The sequence below is a fragment of the Prunus mume genome, linkage group LG2 (genome assembly GCF_029339155.1).
Source record: "Prunus mume cultivar Tortuosa linkage group LG2, ASM2933915v1, whole genome shotgun sequence".
NCBI lineage: Eukaryota > Viridiplantae > Streptophyta > Magnoliopsida > Rosales > Rosaceae > Prunus > Prunus mume.
In genome coordinates this window covers 42,221,020-42,239,303 of record NC_142699.1, presented here as the reverse complement: position 1 = coordinate 42,239,303, position 18,284 = coordinate 42,221,020, and the positions used below count along the sequence as shown (strand labels likewise).

The 18,284-nt window shown below is 39.6% G+C and overlaps 1 pseudogene; it reads right to left on the bottom strand.

Annotated features, from left to right (window-relative positions):
- Window positions 1–6,916: 6,916 nt before the first annotated feature.
- On the bottom strand, window positions 6,917–7,631 carry LOC148920417 (uncharacterized; annotated as a pseudogene).
- Window positions 7,632–18,284: the final 10,653 nt, after the last annotated feature.

Here is an 18,284-nt window from a genome sequence, read left to right as displayed (position 1 = left end):
AGGAGCCCTCCCATCCAGAGCATGAGGTTCCACCGCCGTAAGGCCTGCTCGCTTTAGGTTCCCGAATCAGCCTGTAACCTCCACCTATTCCACAACTTGGCCCTCGTGATCAACCCTTGACACTTCGCATGAAGCACCACTATGTTGCCCTACTGCACTGAATGATGGATCCCAATCCATTCCCTCCACCGCAAGAGGCGAAGAGGCGGAGAGGAAATCAACCCTTTGCCAACAATGACAGGAATAGACTGGGACAAAATGGAGGAATCATCTAGATCTTAAAGAAGAGGAAAAACACAGGGGAGGAAGTTCTGCCTGTGCCATACTGAATGGAGCACATGATTGACCATGCCCACTGCAGGGAAGAAATCTGCACCTGTCAATGCCTTGAAAGACATTGGGGCACTACAGAGAATGATCAGGAAATGATGGAGCCTGAAGCGAAGAAGGGAAAGGCCCACCTACTGAAAGCCATATCCGCTTACATTGATCGATACCTCTATCCCCGGGTTTCAAGGTGCCAAACTTCACCTTGTTCAACGGAAAAGATCCACATGCTTCATCACTGAGCATATAGGCAGATTCTTTGTCCAGTGCATAGCCATAGAAAATAACCCTTTGTTAAAGCTAAGACTTTTCAGAATTCTCTCTTTGGACAAGCCTTCACATGGTACACCACTATCAGCTAATTCTATTCAAACCTGGGAACAAATGGAAAATGTTTTCTATGACTACTATTTCAGATCCAACCAGAAGTTACCATTAGTGATCTTGTTGCCCTTAAATGAATGTAGATGAGCTCGCTCAAGGCTTCATAACTGATTCAGAAAACTCAAGATGAAATTCGGATCCCTATGGAAGAAAGGGACTTTATCCAGATGGCTCAAACCGCCCTTAAAATCTCTTTGAGAAAAAGATTTGACGGGATGCTGTTTGAGATTTGGCAAAGCGCAGACAAGACATCGAAATATGAGGAGCTGCTTAGGGAAGAACAACATAAGAGGAACTTTTCCAAAGGCACATACTACAAATCCCCTTCTTCTTCAGTCTATTTGGTCGAGGTGGAATTAGAAGAAGACACGGAAGGGTCGGAGGAAAGAGAAATTGCAGTGGCAAAAATGGCAAAATTGAAACATCCCATCAGCTGCAAGGCTCTTACAAAGCCACCAAAGGACCAGAAGCCACCACCATTCACAAGAAGGTTTTTCCAAACAAACCAACCTAGAACAAGGTTTATTCCTTTGATCTAACCAAGGTTGATGCTTTATTTGACGAAATGCTCCTACAAAAGGCAATAGAGACACCCCACAAGCTGCCTAAGCCAGAAGAACTCAAGGGCAAACAGATTGCAGGTGGCACAACTCTTGGAACCATTCCACCAACAACTGTGTTGTCTTCAGGATGTCATACAGAAGGAATAACAACAAGAAGGCTAAATGGCAAGTGAGAAACCTCCATTAGTTACAACAGATCCTTTTCCCACCTCAAGTTAATATGGTCAACTTGAATTGGCGTAATGGAAGAGATGAAATCTAACAAAGCTAGCTCCAGCAGAGGCGAAGAGTCACAAGAGAAGCTAATCAAAGGCCAAAGGCAACCATCTCGGCTGTGGTAGTGTTGTGCAGTAAATGCAAGTGTGAGAGTGAGTGGAAGTTACTCGAACAGGCACAATCAGCCCACATCTATCGTTTTTGACAGATTAGAACATCATACCAACAGAGCCTAGGCCCCATCTAAGGACAGAGCTAGATGTAGGACTATCTAAGGCCTTAGTGCAATGAAGAATGACAGAGCAACCAAAGAAAGAAATACCAATTAAGATACCTAAACGACAAGCATTTGGCAACTATCAAAGAAGGCGACGATATTCTTGGAAAAGCGCACCAACTCAAATTGACCAACTCGAAGATGAGGATTCAAAGGCACATCGCACCTTTCTCAAGAACAAGGATGATACACAAGTACTTCCAGGACTAGTTCGCCAAAAAGGGAAAAGTCCATAAAAAGCTCCTCGCAAAATAAACAACCTATCACCACAAGAGCGATGAAGACAGAATCTCCAAACGGACCTCCCATCAATCCTGCCTCATCCTCAATCAATCAGCTTGAACCTTCACAAATACGAGGTGAATCCGAACCTATTACAGCAAAAGGACAAGAAGACTAGACTGAAGAGTATGAAGAAGAGTAGTTAGACTAGGAACCATCTGCAAATGACTAAACTGCACTCCTCGAAATAGGAGAACAAGAGGACTGGACAGAAGAGTATGGGGAAGAACATATGGAGTATGACGGAGAACTAGATGAAGAAACTGAGGCTTTTGGTGCAGAATTAGAAAGCCTATTGCAGGGTGATCTGGGCATTAACATGATGTTCATCTTGCCAGAAAAATTCAAGGCAGTAGAAGGGCAAGAAAATACTATGGAGGGGGATGTATTCTCCCAAGAAAGTTTTGAGTGCATATTGGCAGAAGTAGAGGAAGTACTAGCACAACAAACACCTACTGCCAAGACAGTGGAATGCTATGAAACTGCTGCAGAGCACTCTGCTTTCTCCAAACCAACCAAGGTGATGGCCAATCACCTCAGACCTCTGTTCATAACAGCAAACTTTAGGGGTATTCCTATCCCAAAATAATGATAGATGGAGGTGGAGCCATTAATCTGTTGCCACACAGACTGCTGACCAAGATGGGAAGAACAGAGAAGGATTTAATTCCAACATACTTGACTGTCACCAACTTTGCTGGGGGCATCACTAAGACTCATGGAATCCTGGATATGGACGTCGTAGTTGGAACCAAAGAGTTGAAGATTACATTTTTTGTGGTAGACACTACTTCTACCACTTACAATGCATTGCTTGGCAGGGACTGGATCCACCAAAGCGTATGTGTTCCTTCCACTCTGCATCAGCAATTAGCCCTTTGGAATGAAGAAGGTTTCATGCAGATAGTATAGGCTGATCCACGGCTATTTCTGCCCTCTGCCATGTGTTTTGAGGCAATGTATTATCATGATGACCTTGGTCCTTACACCTTCCTTGGAGTCAACCAGAACGGCCGCCCCCATAGTGTCACAGCCCAAAGACTCATTGAGGATGGTTTAGCCAGTTCTCTAGAAGACTGAATAGACCTTTGTTCTGAACCTCCGAACTCCGATGTTTAGTCTCAATTAACAAGAAAAGGGACGAGCTGCAACAATCCGATCCATTACAAAAAGATTGTTGATATATTGGGAAGAAAGGAAGCTCTTCATGCAGAATCCAGCTATTAATATGACAGAGTTCACTCATGAGAGCACTGAAGATCATGAAGAGAGTTTACAATAGGAAGTACTATATTTTGCACCAGCAGCACTGGATGACTCTTTGCCAAAAGTGGAAGATCCATTACAAGAGATAAACTTAGGGACAGCAGAGGATCCAAGACCAACTTTCATTAGTGCACTATTGAAGGAACCACTCAAGAGTGAAATCATTGCACTTTTGCCTGATTTTAGAGACTGCTTTGCTTGACATTATCATGAGATGTCTGGATTAGATAGAAAGTTGGTAAAACACATGCTACCAATCAAAGAAGGCTACCTTCCAGTCAAGCAGGCCAGAAAAAGAATGTCTATGGAAACAGAACTGAAAGTCAAGGAAGAAATAGAAAGATTGCTCGAGGCAGGATTCATTAGACCATCCATTTACGCTGATTGGCTAGCCAATATTGTGCCAGTTCTGAAAAGAAAAACTGAGGCAGTTAGGATCTATTTGGATTACATGAATCTGAATTAAGCATCTCCCAAGGATGAATATCCTATGCCAATGGCAGACATGCTAGTAGATGGAGCTGCTCATAACCAAATGCTATCTTTTATGGATGGCAATGCAGGATATAATCAGATTATAGTAACAAAAGAAGACATCCATAAAACAACCTTGATGTGCCCAGGACATATAGGTGCTTTTGAATACATTGTAATGCCTTTTGGATTAAGAAATGCAAGAGCCACTTATCAAAGAGCAATGAATTTTGTTTTCCATGATATGATAGGGCATTCTCTAGAAGTATATATAGATGACGTGGTGATTAAATCCCCAGAAGAGGGAGATCATGTATCAAACCTGAGAAAGGCATTCCTGAGAATGAGACAACATAAATTGAAAATGAACACTAAGAAATGTGTTTTTGGAGTTCAGGCAAGAAATTTCTTAGGTTTCTTGGTCCACCAAAGGGGCATAGAGATTGACAAAAATAAAGCAAAATCCATCATAGAAGCTCTACCACCTCGGAACAAGAAGGAACTTCAGAGTCTCCTAAGAAAAATTAATTTTCTAAGGATATTCATATCCAATTATGTAGGAAAAATCCAGCCCTTCTCCTCCTTGCTAAGGTTAAAACAGGAATAGACGTTTAAATGGGAGGAACAGCATCAACTGGCTTTTGAGGAAATCAAACATTACCTCTCAAATCCACCAATTTTGTCCCCACCAAAGAGAGGCAGACCACTCAAACTCTATGTCTCTTCATCAGAAGTGTCCATTGGAAGTCTTTTAGTTCAAGATAACAAGGAAAGAAAGGAACATGCAGTCTACTATCTGAGCAGAACTTTGACAAAAGTAGAAAGGAAATATTCTGCAATTGAAAGGCTTTGTCTAGCCTTATACTTCACTGCTGTGAAACTCAGACACTACATGTTACCATTCACCATCTACATCATTGCCAAGACAGACCTAATCAAATACATGCTAACAAGGCCAATGTTGAGAGGCAGAATTGGAAAATGGACTCTGGCTTTGACAGAATTTGCTTTGATATGTTCCTCAAAGTCACAAAGGACAAGTCAGTGCAGATTTCCTAGCAGATCATCCAGGGGAAGAAATTGAAAACATGGATTCTTTAGATATAACAAATATAGATATGTTGACTAGAGCTCACACTTGCCTCAACAATCCCATCTATTTGGTTCATCTCATACCTTGGAAGCTGTACTTTGATGGATCAAAAACTGATATAGCCTCTAGAGCAAGGATTGTTTTAGAACCACTCGGGATCGAGACATGTTATTCGCTTCCAGCTTAGATTTCCAGTGCACCAACAATGGGCTGAATATGAAGCTTTAATCATTGGCCTCGAAATGCTGGTGGAATTAGGAATCCAGTCTGTGGAAATCTTGGGAGATTCTATGCTTATGTTAAAACAGATTGCTGGAGAATATAAGTGTCTAAGTCCTTCTTTAGCTGTCTATCTAGTGGCAGCCAAACCTTATGACAGAATTCAGATAAGTTACTTGGGAACATATCCCAACAGAAGAAAACTTTGCAGCCAATGAATTGGCTCAGGTAGCAACAAAAATACAAATGCCTGAAGACTGTGTGCAAAGGATCATCAAGGTAGGAAAGAAAAATCTACCATCTGTTCTATCTAGAGGAATGGAGATAGATGTCAATTCTACCATAATCACTAAAGATCATTGGAGAAATCCCATCATAAATTGCTTACAGTATCCAACCATGCCTTCTGATAAGAGAGTCAGATCATAGCTTTGAACTACCTTATGTGGAATGGAGATTTGGTCCGAAAAAGCAAAGATGAGGTACTTATGAGGTGCCTGGGGAAGAAAGAATGTATGAAGGTCATAGGAGAAACCCATGAAGGAATCTATGGAGCTCATCAAGGAGGAAGAAAAATGTGCTGGTTAATTAGAAGGTACGGCTACTTCTGGCCAACCATGATGAAGGATTGCATTGACTATTCCAAGGGATGTTAGGCTTGTCAAAGGCATGGTCCAATCCAGGAAGCTCCTTCAGTTCCCATGAATCCAGTAGTCAAGCCATGGTCATTCAGAGGATGGGCAATGGATCTCATAAGCAAGATTTATCCAGCCAGTAGCAAGCATCATTATTTTATCATTGTAGCTACAGACTATTTCACCAAATGGGTGGAAATCAAGCCTGTTAAATATACTACATCTCAAGAGATCATCACCTTCATAGAAGAGCAGATTATACAAACGTTTGGCATTCCAGAATCAATCATAACAGACAAGGGATCTTCTTTCATATCTGGATAAATGCTAGATATGGCAGAGGCATTCAAGCTACTTCAATTCACCTTTTATTATGCTCAAGCTAATGGACAGGCAGAATCCAGTAACAAGGTGATCATCAACATTATCAGAAAAATGCTCGAGAAAAATCCAAAGCAATGGTATGAGAAATTATCAGAAACCCTATGGGCATATAAGACTTCAAAGAGAGAGGCAACTGGCATGACTCCATATGCTCTAACCTATGGTCATGATGTAATTCTGCCTATGGAGATAGCAGTCCAATATCTCAAAATTGCTCATCAACACAATCTGACTGAAGAAGACTATTCTCAAGCCATGCTGCTAGAACTAGAAGGATTGGATACAAGTAGAATCGATACTCTCAACAAACTCTTAGCAGTAAAATAGGCTGTATCAAGGGCCTACAACGAAAGAGTTAAAAACAAGAGTTTTGAAAAGGCAGAAATAGTCTAGAAAGCAATTCTGCCCCTTGGAGCACACATAGCTAGTTATGGAAAGTGGTCACCTACATGGGAAGGTCCTTTCATAATTAAGAAAATCCTTGGAATAAGGGCATACAGATTACACGATCAAGATAGAGATGTTCATGCTGCACCAATCAATGCAAATGGTTGAAGAAATTCTATCCAACCATGTGGGATTCACAAGCTGTACAAACAGATCCTGGAGTAGAGAGGAACAAAACGAAACTGTTATCTAAATTTCTGTTAAGAGTTTTTTGTATTGTAATTTGTTAAGTTTTTCTTACTTTTTATGCTTTCTTTTACTTTGACAAAAGAAATTCCGAATAAAAAGAGTTCCACAAAAGATTAGTCATTTTCCATGACTAAGTTTATTACATTTTCAGAATTTAAATTCAAAGTCCTAGTTTCTTTAAAGTTTCTTGCAACCCAGTCTTCTTGGTAGAGATTTCTTGTTGGAGAAGCACCCCTTGATGAAGAGAGGCCTCTGCAATCTCCAATGCTGGTCTAGAGGCAGCTACCATGTTCTGCACAAGAAAAGTGGCCTTGGTCTTGGTGCCCAGTCTAGCCCCAAGTCTATTCTGCCTCTCTCAAGACGCCAGCCGCTTCAAGTTCTTCAATTTGTCTTTCCAACTTGTCAGCAGCGGTCTTGGCCTCCTTATAACCCGTAACCATCTATTCCAGTTATGCTTTCTGTTTCGCATAATTGGTCAAATTGGCTTCATGAGTAGCCTTGCAAAATTCATAAGCTTTGAAGGAAGGCTTAAGGTCTTCATATCGAATGTGAAGATTGAGCACATCTCTTGCTAGGCCTAGGTTGAGCTCAAGGATAGGTCTGGGAGCCATGTTCTCCCTATGCAACAGTTCCAGATCTTTCATCCGCTGATCAATGACTTTTCTATTCTCATCCAAGTCCAGCTCTGTTGACTGCCATATTTTTATTCTGTCCATTGCATCATCCACTACTTTAGACTTGGCCTTGCCCGGAGTAGAGCTGAGTTGCTTTAGCTTGTCCAGCTGAGCATCCAGATCCATGGCTTCAAATTCTACCAGTTCTGGATCAACAAATAAGGTCGTAATATGTGAACTTGGGATGGAGTGGATAGGCATATGCGAAGAAATGATCTCAGTAAATTCCGTGCTAAAATCTAAATAGGAAAAGAGTTAAAGACACGATGATACTCACAGCCACAATAGGAGGCTTGAGAGGACTGGTCACCACAGCTAAAGTCCCAGCAATTCTGCCCTCCTCCACCTAGAAAGAAGGGAACCTCAGTTAGGAAAATGGAAGTAGACAGGACTGCACAAACCAGATAGAATTAAGAAAGAATAGGAACTACCTCAGATGCTGGAATAGCAGCAGAGTGCTATGCATCTACATCATCAAAAAGAGCCAATTCTGAACTAGTAGGCTCTGCTCTCTGGTTCTCTTGTTGTTTCTTCACCAGCTCAATATTCTCTACTATTATTTCAGCGGGAATTTCTTCATGTAAAAGACAGAGCTCAAGTCAAAGGGAATGCAACACAAAAGCCAGAATTGTGCCAAAAAAAGAAAGGGATCTCTTACTATAATCTCACCTCTTCTTCTCCATCTTTTGTTTTCTCTTTATCTCCTTTCAAAACCTGCTTCTCTTGTTCCACGGCTTCAAAAGACTCTCATAGCTCTTTATCAGTCTCTGTGGTCTCAATAGGAACTACTGCATGCTCTTCTTTCCCTTCAGACTCATTAACAACTCTATTTCTCAGTCTTTTTGCCTTAGAATGAGGAGAGGAGCTTTCGACTGCACAAAGGAAGAAAGTAAGAAATAGGAGCAGAACTAATCAAAAGGGGTTGATGAATTGAATACCAAAATTTTACCTTTAGGAGATCAATTTGGACAACACATGCCTTGAGCCTGAGTGACTTCTTTTCTTTTGTTCTTTCTAGCAGAAGGAGTTGCCTCAACACTTGCTTCTGCCAAAGTCTCATAATCATCCTCCTCGTCACCAAAAGGAAGCTCCAGGTCTCTAGCAGCAATAACAAAAGTAACTACATATGAAAGGAAAGGGTTAGCAAACTTAAGAATAGAGTTCGAAAACTTACCAACCACTTCCCCAACTTGAACGTCTTGTCTCCTAAGATTGCTCGTCGTCTGAGACAAACGGGTAGAATGAAGTTAAGACACATCTCAGAGTACAGAAATCCAAAACAAATGAGCAGAACTAGTAGTTTTACCTTCAATCACTTGAGCATTTATGCCATTAACCAGCTGCACTATGAATTTTTTGGCTTCTGGTTCGCCAGAACAGTCCCAGCATCCCAAGTTGCAAACAGACCTTCACAGCAGTAGTAGCATCCGATGCACCAGCAAACCGAGCTTTCCACTAGGCATCAAACTCACCAGAACTGTAGGAGTTAGGCTCCCAGGATGGATAGAGGGTATCCACGCTATTGTTAATCTTGTTCACCAAGCACCTGCAGTCTTTGTGCATATCTAGATCATCTGAATCCCTCCACGAGGTAGCACGATTACAGATTTTGTAAGACTTGGGGGAATAAGCTGAGGATAGCGGCTTGGCAAGTTAGGATGATAGACTTCACTCCCAACTGTAATTAGGATGCTTAACCCACGATAAGGCATATCCCGGGGCAGCATCACACTCAGAAATTTTTTCTAAAATCAATTTTTGCTTCTTCTTCTTCTTCGCTCCTTCTCAAAGAGTCTGTGTCCAAGCTAAAACCAAGGGTATGTTCTTCAAAGTACCACTTGCCACTGAAAGCGAACCTCTTGGTGCAGTGCCTAAAAAACATGAGGTATTCTTCAATAGAGCACTTAGGCACCTCTGCCGACATCAAAGGGACCGCCATGACCTGATCTTCAGGCAGAACAATGTCCGAGAACCTCAGCTATGGGAAATAAACCTACAACCAAATCTGGATCATCCGAACGCGCCAGGTAGAGATATTCAAAGTGGACTCTCTAGAGTAACATTGTGAAGGTTCTTATACAGTGAGCCTGTGGGGCCAAATCCCACATCAGCATGATTGTGCAAGGCTTCTACCAAGTGCTTATATTTCAACAGAACTACATAGGAGTGGTTGGGGAAAACGAACCTGTTCAACCAGATAGAAGAAACAACATGTGTTCTGATCCTTATCATTTTCAGATTAAACTTCTTTAAAAAATTGGAAAATGAACAATTACGATTAATCTTGGCGGCATGAATGATGAAAGGTTTGGCCAATCTCTCTCGATTCTTCCTCTATGGTAGTCACTAACAAAGAGGCCTCCCATGGGCCTGAACCCAAATATTTGAGCCAGATCCAGGCCAAAGTCGGAGTCATGGGACCCATACAGAAATCGAAGGTGTTGCTGGAATTCGAAGCACAAAGCTGCGGCTAGCGAGTTCTCGCCATTGTTAACAGAATTCTTAGACAAAAGGATTGCGTCGTGAATTCCAGCCCTCTTCCAATAAGCTTCATGCCTTGGAAGAAGTCTATCGATCCAATCAAACCACCTCGCTGTGCTGTTCCTCACTTCACCCGAGGGATAGGAACGACTCAAGTTCTTACTGACCCAGGTATGAAAAGACAGAGCAGTAGAACTTTGGAAGCACAAAGGAGCCTCAACATCTTCCTTGAACAAATTGTCCATTTCTTCCGGCACCGAGCCAAACTAGTGTGGACCCAGAACAAGGGTGTTTTCAAACAGATGAAGGATGTTTTCATCCAAATTCTTCCAAGCATATGGGTGAAGTTTACTACAAACCTCAATTGCATGATCATCAACCCTATCTCCAGAAAGATAAGCAGGAGATCTAGAAGAAGAGGAGCCCTTAGCACGAGTGTTTAGAGAAGACATTTTCTTTCTCTCTCTCTCAGAATTGGACGAACATAGGGGGATTTCAAGGAACAGAACCAAAGGAACAAAAGGTTTTCGAAAGAAATAGAAGTTGGGGCAGAGCTAGGTTTTGATGAACAATAATGAAGTTGGGCAAAATTTTTATAAACTAAACAAGAAGATCGTGGGAGAGTAGGAAGGAAGAAGTTTTGTTCAGATTTAATTAGCCGTTAGAACCCATTTCCCCACGAAGCCTAAATTGAATAGGCAGAAAGTACGCTAGTGCAACAGAGGAAATGGCGCGCATCATTGATCGGCCAATCATTAAGTCCAAACCATTTTAAAATGATTCGACTTAAGGGGCATTGTTTGGGTCAAAAAAAGAGGTCCACACGCCAACCACTTCTCACAAAGGCCCACAAAACAGAAAAGACAGAGGATGGGCTTTGATTCAAAAAAATAGAGAAAGCCCAAAAACAAATCAGAAGGCCCATGTCTTTTACAAAAATGGCAGAGTTGTAAACACGTCAAGATTAAAAGGCAATCAACCACTGAAGCAGATTAATAAAAAATTAAAAGAAAAATTGGATTGGGACCAACTTCTGGCTCACCATTGATCTCAAAACCCAGAGTGCAAGGTGAGCATATATTTTTGGAAAGCCTATTCTCAAAACCCACGTGACTACCTGACTTAGAAAAGTCAACAATTTCAACTATCACAAGAGAGTTGATTGGGAATTAAATGAAAGCAGATCGTTAGTAGAAACACTTCTCTGAAACTCTGGGGCTAACAGATCATAATCCTTTTGTATACAATTCTGCATCAGAGCAGGTGATCTTTTCAAGAGATAAACAAACTACAATCTCAAAGAGATAAGTGGGGAGCAAGGAGTTGTTCAAATAGACAATCAAAACTAACCATCACAGTTCTAAACTCTTACAATGAGCAGTTAAAATTGGAAGAAAGGTTAGGTTTTTCTTCAAGAAAACAGAGAAGTGATTGCCTTGGGAACTAACTATTGAGGGCTTATTTGCCAGAATTAATAGAACCCTTTTTCCTTTGCATTTAAAAATGAAAGATCTTTTGAGAATTTTTGCCGCCCATTATTAAAAGAATTAGAAACCCTATGCCGAAAACATTTCTTATAAATATAAGAGAGGGTGAATAGAACACAGGACAATCAAATCAAACAACCAAAAATCAACCAAAGACAAAACTCAAAATGATCACTTGATCTCTGAGAACCTTCAAACAAATTGAAGCAACCAAAAGCTCATACAAGCCACAGAAGAGGCCAGCTATAAATCAGAACTGCCAGTTCAAACTTAAGAGAAATAAGTCATTTAAAACGAGATTTTTCTCGTTACAAATTTGGTTAATCAAAAGCCAAAAAAGGCAGAGTTTGAGTTTTTACAAATATGAAAACCTCAACAAATTTATGGAGAGTCCTGACCAACGAGGATAGGTACCATAGTACAGTTCCAACTCAGTAATCCTCAAGTCCAGCCACTTATGCCCTTTTCAGATCAAGAGGCCGCACTGCCCATTCAAAAGCCTCCCAGTGGCTTGAAATAGATTAAAGCTCGCCACACTCAAACTTTGGTATTGATTTACACCAAGCTTAGCATTGAAGTTGGGAACAATCCACCAAAGACATGCATACCAGTCCGGCCGGATCGAAGCTTCATCTGTGCATAAATGAAAGTCCAAATTTCTTTCTGTCTTTCTAGAGTTGATTTTTTTACTGTAGTTTTGTAAAGTTAGTTCTGTGAAAACAGCTTCATTTTCTTACTATTTATTATGGCGGAACTACCAACATTGTATCAGTGAAAATTATGAAGTCCTCACCAGTCTTAGGCTGGAAAAGAACTTACTTGGGAGATATTTCTCACCCAAATTCACAATCGCTTGTTTAGAAATCAGTAACTTGGGGCACAAGTTATCTATTGCTAGCAGTGGCACGCTCGCACAATATAGAAAGTTGACTTGTCGACCACTCAATGGTTTTCAAGGCAATGGGGAATTTTGCCCTTCCATCACAGGAGCAAGCACAAAACGAGTGAACAATTTGGCATGCCCAATGGGACTTCTCAATATACATACTCCTAGAAAAATCTTCTAAATTATATGAATATTAGAAGTTCTAGCCAAAACCCACGTTGTGCAATGGAAATAGATCAAGCAGCTCTCCGAGAAGGGCCGGAGTTAGAAGAAAGTGATGCTAGACAATTAGCCCACAGCGATCGGGAGCAGACGTTCCTGTGTCCGGCTCCAAGAGGTTGAATCAAATACAGGAAACTGTGTTCCAATAGGAGGCCACAACACAAAAGAGTCAGGACACTCTGAACAACATGACAACCATGATACAATGGAAAGTCAACAGGCAGTTCAAGAAGGACCGAGAGGCTGCTATGGCCAGGATTCCAAACCCAGATGTTGTAGTCCAACAACTAAACCTCCCTTACGGTCCTCCACTAGGATTGGCATGGCCATATCAGGAGAACCCTCTTGTTGCACAAATAGCCGGAATACCGGGGCATGGAGAGATCCAAGCTGGACAGAGGGGAGGAGCCCCTCCCGTCCGGAGCATGAGGTTCCATCCCACTGTAAGGCCCTGCACTGTGTTCCCTAGAATCAGCTAGAATCTCCACCTATTCCACAACATGTGGCCCCTCGTGATCAACCCTTGGCATTTCTGCCTGAAGCACCAGCTATGTTGCCCTACAAACCCAGAAGGATGGATTCCAATCCATTCCCTCCACAGGCAATAGGCAGAAGAGGCAGAGGGGGAATCAACCCCTTTGCCAACAATGACAGGAATAGACTGGGGTCAAACTGGAGGAATCATCCAGATCTTGAAGAACAGGAAGAACACAGGGAGGAAGTTCTGCCCAGGTCATACAGAATGGAGCATAGGATTGACCACGCCCAATCAGAACATGGACGAAATCTACACCCTATCAATGCCTTAAATTACATTGAGGCATTACAGAGAATGATCGAATTTGACAGAGACAACCCTAGATGCAGAAAGTTTGAGAAGTAGAAAAAACCTAGATGCAGAAAGTTTGAGAAGTAGAACACCGAAAAATCATAATTGTAATTAAGGGGGGTGTATTCAATTAAGATTTTAAAAGAGTTAAATAGAGTTATAAAGTTTGTTGAGTTCAATGTAGTTCAATTGATTTCTATCAACTCCACATTGAGTTTGATTAAATTCCTAGATTGATTTTGATGCTGTTTGTTAGAGTTTTATCGTAGATTTTAAAAGAGTTGATTAGAGTTCTAAAATATATATTTTTTCTTTTTTCTTTTTTTATGTAATTGTACCCAATTGTAGAAATTGGGCGTCGAGCTAACAAACGTTCAATATGACCATCATGTATGAGAGCCATTAAAGCATTGAGCACTTGATCTTAATGGTTTCATAATCATGTTTCTCTAATTCATCATCGTCCATTTCCTCTTCTTCTTTTTCTTCCTCGATTTTTTCATTCCATAGTACTTCATCTACTTCTTCCATCTCCATTAATAATGTTACTAGATAATATATGCAATCTTTAATTAGTTCATAAGAAAAAATATCTATATGAAGATAATTTTTTTCCTTTTTGTTTTGGCATGGACCTAAATATATATATATATATATAGAACAGCGATAAAGAAGGGAAACGCAGAACAAAAAAAAAGAAGGATGATTGTAGATGAAGAAGGCTATCGACATTTGATGAACAGCAACAACAAAAAAGGATGATGTAGAAAAAGTACAGAAAAAAAACAGCAACCAAAAAACTATTCAAGAAAAAAAAACAGCAACCAAAAAAATAAAAAAAAGAAGGAGAAGTAGAAACAGCAATTGCTTGGATATATGACAGCAACAGTAACTATTCAACTATTCATACATGATGTGCATCGAATACAAGTAACAACCATTGCTTGGATATATGATGATGTATAGCAACAGCAATTATTCAAGCACTAGAGCGTAGAAAAAGAGAAGAGATTTTTTACCTCCACTTGACAAGCACACACGTTCAAGGACTTGGAAAGCGTAGAGCAAGTTCAAAATTTCTAGGGTTCACGTAAGATTTGTCAAGGCCTTTTGTATTTATACTTACCACTTTATTTTCTAACGAAATCAGGCAATTTATTAATTCCTTCAAAATAAATTACTTTTTGAATACACCTAAATTTTGTTTGACCCTTAAAAAGTCATAATTGAATACATCTAGATTTCAATGTATTTTTTTAATATCAATTGAAATCTGAATTGAAAACACCCAAACTTTTAAACTCTTTTAAAATCTTAATTGAATACACCCCCCTAAGTTACTAATGAGTGGGCAACCTTTTTAGCAATTAATTTTTTGATGTCCACAATGAGAGTTCCAACAGCGTCAGAGAGTAGAGAAGGAAATGAAGGAAATGGAGTTCGCAGAATGGAGAAGAAAAAAGGGGCAAAGGACTGTCAATTTGTAAAATAAGTGAGGGTATTGTGGGAAAGTTAAAAGTTCATTAAAACAACCGGTTAAATGTTTTTTGAAGCAGCTTTTAAAAGCTAGGTAGAGACTGCTTCGAAAAAATAGCGATCATTGACCGCGATTTTTAAAAAAAGCAGGATTCTTGATGTTTACCAAACACCCAACCTATGAAATTTTTTTATTAAAGCTGCTTTTAAAAAAAAATTAAGCGCTGCTAAATGCCACCTTACTCCTTCCTAATAGTAAGATTTCAATAATAAATAATATATATATATACCAGATTATATAATCATTTTATTAGTCCCTAAACTTAAACCCGATTTGTATTTAAGTCCCCAAATTTCCAAAATCTTTCCCTTAGTCCTTTAACTTCACTTTCGTTAGAACAAATGGTCATGCCGTCAATTTTGTTAACTTTTTGTTAAATGCAGGGGTAAAATGGTATTTTTATATTAAAACAAAAAAATGAATAAAAAATCATATCTTTAAAATAACAATAAAAGAAAATCAAATAAAAAAACCAAAAAAAAAAAAGTTTGGGGGGAGTAGAAATCGGGATAGAGAGGGATAGAGAGAGTTTAATTTTAATTTTTCAGTTTTTTAATTTTTTATTCATATTTTAATCAATTTAATACAAAAATATTAGTTTGCCCCTGCATTTAACAAAAAGTTAACAAAATTGAAGACTATTAAGGCCCAAAAATCCAGGGTTTGGTCCAAATAAATTCTCAGCCCAATGCGACACTTTATTAAGAAAAGACCCGGTTTGGAGCATGCGAAATTCGTCATGCACGCTTACACGAGCCACAACCACGTGCCATGCCAAATAAATATGCAATCCATCATGCTAAGAATTGAAATGAGCCTATAAAAAGCACTGGCTCTACAAGCCCATGCTAATTATCCCGTCAAGCATTATGTCCCTTTTCAAATAAGATAAAATTCAAGCACACCAGTCGACATGTGCTACACGAAAAATTATTATTTTTACACTTAGCCATACTACAAGCTTAAATGGGCCCAAGCCACTCAAATGTCTGGGGCTTGCTGAGTGGGTTGTGGTATGGATGGTAACGAGCTTTCATGAGATCCATTGATGAGCCGAGAAATGAAAGTTTTAGGCTGATTGGGAGCCCCAAAACTTAAGCCCAGTTCTTGAGCCCAAATATGTGCATAAGCATAAAGGAGAGATAAAAGCCTGATACTCTAGGAAAAATAGCACAATACTTTAGGAAAAATAGTCCAATACTCTAGGAAATTAGCACATTCCCTTAATAGGTTAACCCATCACCTTAGAAAGGTCCAAGCAACTAAGGAAAATATCTGCAACCTCCAGCATTTAGCTAGAAGGGCCACGATAAAATCCAAAAATGTCCATGTATGTAAGCTGTTGGGAGGCTCTAGCACATGGGCAAAACAAACATCAAGGTAGAACACTCAAAGAATCAGGGAGTATTTGCGCGCACATGTTGTTAGGAGAAGAGGCACCCTTCAAACCAACACCCTTACCTATTTCTTTTTCCCACCAGCTCTTGCCATGGAAGAGGGAAGGAAAGAAGGTGAGGAGGTAGCCGAAAATGGGAGTTCATTACTGAAGCAGCTGCGGGAAAGCCTTAGAGCTCCCAAATATCTTGACTTTGTGTGTTTGGACAGAGGAAGATTTCATAAAATGGGATGAGTCAATGGGAGAGAAGAGAAATAAAATGGGAGACTTTGCAAAATTTGAGAGAAATGAGGAGCTTCCAGCGGCTATGAAAAGGGCCATCTCTTATCCATCAAACAAAAACACATCCAGGGAGCAAGCATCATTTCTCATCCCTGAAACCTTGCAATTTCGAGCCCTATTCCTCCATCTCTTCCCATTTTATCTTTTGATAAGTCATTCCAGAGCTTGACAAAGCTTTCGTCAAGCTGCCGGAAAATACTCAACACACCTATTGTTCTTCCCTTACCTCTCTCTCTTCAACGAACCCTCTTAAAATTCCTTCTCCTCTACTTTGAAACCCTTATTTCTCATAGGAACTCATAGCTCTCTCTCTCTCTCTCTCTCTCTCTCTCTCTCTTCTCTCTCTCTCTCTCTCTTTAGTGCTAAACTCATGACTACTTTGCTTCCATGCCACAAACTTCTCATGTCAAGTTAAGAATCTATCTGTAAGCGGCTGTTGTTTTTGTTGGTGAAGATAACCAGGTTGCTTCCTAAGGTTTCACTATCCTTTTGAAGCATTCTTGGGATCTGATTCTTGAACTCATACATAGGGGTAATTTCAGACATTTGCCCCTTACGGCAACCCACTCCATTTGTAGCTGCCAAAATGAAAAAGCCCCTACAACGGCAGGATCATTTGTCCTAAAAAAACTGAAGTTGAAGGACCACGGGAACGATTTTGGAAATTGAGAGTCTCAAATGCTAATCAGGTCTAATTTCAGAAACTAATAAAATGATTAACCCTTGTTTACAGCAAATGACTTTGGTTAAGTCTTTGAACAACCAATATGCCTTTTGGTTGAAATGGTAGACAAACCAATATGTCTTTTGGCCAATTGGTTAAACTTTTAATAGTACTACCGTGATTTTTGTTGTTGTCAAAATTAAGTTTGGAAAAAGGACGAGAGGCAAGTAACATTGGAGTTCGAACCTAAGATCAATGGTGTTCTTATTATTGAGTTATGAACGTGCTTGCAATAAAGCGTACTACCTTGATTAAATTCATTGAACTTGCAACAAACATAATTTTTTGGTTGTCATTTGAGTAAGTGGCGTTCAACACTTTCAGACAAATTGAATGGATACCAAAGGCAACCCATCTTGCTCTCTATATGTACTTCATATTGCTAACATGAAGTATATGTCAAAAACTAGTTTTAAACAGTTTCCTACTCTTTCTTCTCCTCTATAATAATCACACAATTTCCCAAGTGGGGGGGTACATGGAGGCAGGACGGGCTGCTGCCTGGCCCAAAGTTTTCCCAAAAAAATAAAAAAGGCCCAGCAGCCTATATAATCTAACCAGCCCAAAAAGTAAGGGTGTACATACATCAGTTCAAAACTAATATAATTTAGTCAATTCATATCCAGTCTAATATAGATTAGATTGTAATTTTTTCAATCCGATCCAATCATATTAGATGTTTAAATCCAATCTGATCCAATTGATATTGGATTGGATTAGACTGGATGATTGGTTTTGATAATGGAAAATAATAATAATGAAATATTAAACATTAATCCTTAGTTTAATCTAATCAAACATATTAATAGACGTAAATGTAAAATAACAATGAAATACTAGAAAAAATTATTTTGATTATAGAATACATTAAACATAACTCCATTAAATAACTTAAAATATTCATAACATTTTCAAGTACAAATACCTATAAGAGCAAACTAAGTATAAACCTAATTAGATTGGATTGGATTGGATTGGATTCTCATAAACAAATCTATCATCTGATCCAA